Consider the following 4,118-nt stretch of genomic DNA (forward strand, 5'->3'; position numbering starts at 1 on the left):
CAGGAGAATCACTTGAACCCGGGAGGTGGAGGCTGAGGTGAGCCAAGATCGCGCCATCGCACTCCAGCCTGGGCAACAGGAGCAAAACTCTGTCTCAAAATAATAATAATAATTTTTAAAAACAGTCCTTAATACAATCAAATATTCTGTGTTCACACTTTCCCCAATTGTCTCATTAATGTGAAATTTTAACAGCTGTTTTTTCAAATTAAGATCACACAGTACATTTTGTTATTTGTCTCTTGAATTTCTGTGTGTCTATAAGTTTTCTCTCCTTTTATTTTTCTTGCAATTTATTTATTGAAGAAACAGTTGTTTGTCATGTAGAGCTTCCTATATTTTGGATTTTGCTGATTGCATCACTGTGGTATCATTTAACATGATCATGATTACATAGTAATTAGCTTTTAGATGTTTGCTGTCAATTATACTACACATACGATTTAATTCATAATTCATCAACATAGTCGCTGCTCCTTTTAGTCCTTACAATCCACCATATCCTTTGAAGCATCCTTGACACAAATTATCTCATTTAGTCTTTCTAATAACCCTATGTGGTATTATTATCCTCAATTTAAGAGATGAAGAAGGCCAGGTGCAGTGGCTCACGCCTGTAATCCCAGCACTTTGGGAGGCCAAGGCAGGTGGATCACAAAGTCAGGAGATTGAGACCATCATGGCCAACATGGTGAAACCCTGTCTCTACTAAAATACAAAGAATTAGCCGGGTGTGGGGGCAGCGCTTGTAGTCCCAGCTACTCAGGAGGCTGAGGCAGGGGAATCACTTGAACCCAGGAGGCGGAGGTTGCAGTGAGCCGAGATCACACCACTGCACTCCAGCCTGGTGACAGTATCCAAAAAAAAAAAGAAGAAGAAGAAAATGAGGCTTAAGAGAGGTTACAGAAACTTGGCCATAGTCAATCTGCCAGTAAATATCTGGGTTCAAACTCTCTGATGTTAAAACCCACGCTGTTATCTGTTATATGACAATATTCCATCACATTGCCTGTGGTTTGTGGTGGTTGTTTTTAATCAACTCTAGGAAGCAGTCTTTCAGTCCATTCAAAGAATGTACTTTCACATTTCATCTTTAACACTTAGGATGCTTTCAACTTCAAGTAACAGAAAACTCCATCTCAAATTGACTCAACAATAAGGTTGTTTATTATCTCATATAACAAGAAATCCAGAAGAAGGGCAGCACTGCGGCTGGTTGATGACTGACTTAACAACATGGCAGACCCAGATTAATTGTATCTCTTTACAATGGCCAGAACTGGGTCACATGTCCACTACTAAACTTTTAGAGGCCAGTTAAGAGGATCCCATTCCTCTTGTCTATGATAGATTTGAGAGTGTACCTCAGAAGCTGATAGAGTCACCTTTCCTAATGTGTAAACACCCACATAGGCTTCTATAAAGAAGAAGAAGAGGGTGGACTGAATTTTGAATAGACAACCAACAGTATCTACTGCCTGTTCCTAATGAGGTATGCTACATATTCCACTGTGAATAATTAAAATACTTCATTATAACTGCCACATTGAACTTTTTTACTTTCTGTCATGTGACAATTACAGTCAATATATCAGCTTCTTCATTTACAGGAAGAAATGGTTACACAAGATGATATGTAAAGTCCCTTCCAGTTCCAGGAGTTCTGTTTCAATTTTACATTTTCATCTTCTAAAAAGCAAGTAGAAAAGTTACACCTACAAGATATGGTCCAGAAATGATAATGGGTTTCAACTGATAAGTCATTGGCATATTGACATCCTTTCTCCCTTAAAATAGGACATAAGCATCAGATGTAAAGAGCTAAACAGACTGGAACTGGTAATATCTTTCCATTAAGTTTTAACTTTTAGGTTAAATGTTCTACTTCCCTCACTCATCCATGAACACCTTCCAGTTTCCAACACTCATCATACAGACAGAGACTGATCAGAAGTTCCTTTTCACAACTCACTTTATTTTGGTGTCAATATCCTCCTGGAACATGGCTCTAGGGCTGTAGGATAGCTCTTGTATCTCTGCTTCGACTGCCAAATATGACTTTAACTTAAATCATTCACCTGTCTGCTTCCTTTCATGGCTGGTTTCTGCAGGAATAATCTATTCATTTTATCACATGCAGCCATTTTCCTTGTGAGGAACCACAGGAAACCAAAGAGAAATATCGTACACTACTGAGCACCGTTGCTACTCTTTCTTCCAATATGAATGAAATTGCTTTATTATTTTCAGCTTATGCCTACTATCAGCTTTCTCTGGGAAAACTGCTGGTTCGATCCTTAAGCAGTCCTGTTCTTATTTAACAGAAGGCTATGACGGTAACAAATGCACAACATAAAAAAGTCAAAGGCATCCCGTCGGTTACACAGGACATTCGGAATAACAAATGTACAGGAAAACTTGGGAACATGACTTAAAGTAATTTGGTCACACCCCCATTTCCTTTAACTCTTTCTGGCTCAGATTTGTCATTCTGACAGGAGGCCCAGGGCATAGTCCATTACCACAATTGTTCGTAGAAATGACACTGGTCTCTCAGTCAGCAGCTACTGCGTGCCAGTGCTCATCATGCTAGTTTCCAGAGTTTTAGAGAATTAACTTTACTTTCTGGTTCAACCCATCTGCTGGGGAAGGTATGGCCCTATTTTGAAATGTGCAAAGGGGAGACAGTGCTGGGGGTGCCCACAGGGGAAGGAGAGAAGACAGGCTTACTGACCACCTCTATAACCTTGAATAAGTCACATCACCTCTCTCTGCCTCTTATTAACTATCATTGGGGAAAAATACCCTCACTCTGCCTGTCTCACAAGAGTTCTCATAAAAATAAAATAAGAACACGAATAGGAAAGTATTTTCATAAATGCAAAGCAGTGTTGTCATTTTCAGATATGGAATTTCCTCTGCAGCACTTTTTTTTTGGCCACACGATTACTGCACACCTCGTGCCAGACAGACTATAAAGCTGTTTCACCTCTTTTCACATTTTGCCTAAAATTTCATACAGAGATTACAACAGCCATGCTGCATCCATCCCTTTGGTTCATTTTCCTCCACCACATCTCTGAATGCAAATCCCACCATCATGTGAAACACTGCATAGTAGCAACTTGCAAAACTCAACCAACCTTAAACTGTCAAGACAAGTCCCATAGGCAAAGGTTACGCTCAAAATAAGCTGCAAAAGTTCAAGAAGGAGAGAGAGACCACATCTAACTAGAAAAGGCCTCTGGAAGGTAAATCTAGATGCCATGTATTTTCATAATGTTGGTCTTTGTCCTTTGTCATCCCACTCTACTGTCATGCTTCAGAAACTTGACTTTATTTTCTCTATCTTTGGAGCTCTCAAGAATCTGACAGAGAGAATATCTTAGGGTATATTCAGGGATGAAGTGAACCAGCTCAACGACTAACAAACCCAGTGGATTTTAACATTTACCCAGACCAACGAGGTCCAACTATCTTTAGGTTAGCACGACGTATAGGACTTTCCCGGCCCAAGAACTCCCTTGGAACCCCCAAGGAAGGAACTTTCACTGAGTATGCACTAAGTGCCAGACCCTAAGTGCTATGGGTCGCTTAATCCTCACAACACTTTTTCAAGCTTTAAGCCTGTTTTACAGATGAGGACGCGAAGGCTCAGACAGGCTACGTCGTCCGGTCTCACCTCAGTGAAGCCACCACTGCGCGTGGGCTCTCCAGCTCCTCACGCCATCACCCTAGAGCCTTGCTAACCTTCACCTCGCTCACCTCTCTCCATCCCTAGGCTGCCCAACTACTCTCTCCTCCCACGCCTCTGCCCAGCCAGAAAACCCTGGGGCGGGCGGGGTCTGTACCTGAGCCCGCTCTCAACGCGGCTTCTGTGTCAGGATGCTCGCTTACAAGAATGCTCCTCACAAGCTTGAAAGCCGTTGCCACCCACGCTCTCCGGAGCCCCAAGCGTCTCCAAAGAGCCTGCCCAGGCTTCCCCCCGACCCAGGTGCTTCCTCCCCTGCAGAGCTGTGGCGGGGTTCAGACCCCGATTCCGGGAGGGGACACCTGTCGAGGAAGGGCGGGGCTGGGGGACAGCGGGGCCGCAGCGAGGCGCCGCCGGGAACTACGCT

General features: G+C 42.9%; 1 protein-coding gene across 1 annotated transcript in view; it reads right to left on the minus strand.

Annotated features, from left to right (window-relative positions):
- Positions 1 to 4,116, minus strand: part of LYSMD2 (LysM, putative peptidoglycan-binding, domain containing 2) — a 28,700-nt gene extending 24,584 nt beyond the window's left edge. Inside the window, exon 1 of the mRNA XM_011986178.1 lies at positions 3,852 to 4,116. The gene's annotated coding sequence lies outside the window, so the exon portion shown is untranslated. The remainder of the gene's footprint in view (positions 1 to 3,851) is intronic.
- Positions 4,117 to 4,118: the final 2 nt, after the last annotated feature.

The sequence above is a fragment of the Mandrillus leucophaeus genome, unplaced genomic scaffold (assembly GCF_000951045.1).
Source record: "Mandrillus leucophaeus isolate KB7577 unplaced genomic scaffold, Mleu.le_1.0 Scaffold108, whole genome shotgun sequence".
Lineage (NCBI taxonomy): Eukaryota > Metazoa > Chordata > Mammalia > Primates > Cercopithecidae > Mandrillus > Mandrillus leucophaeus.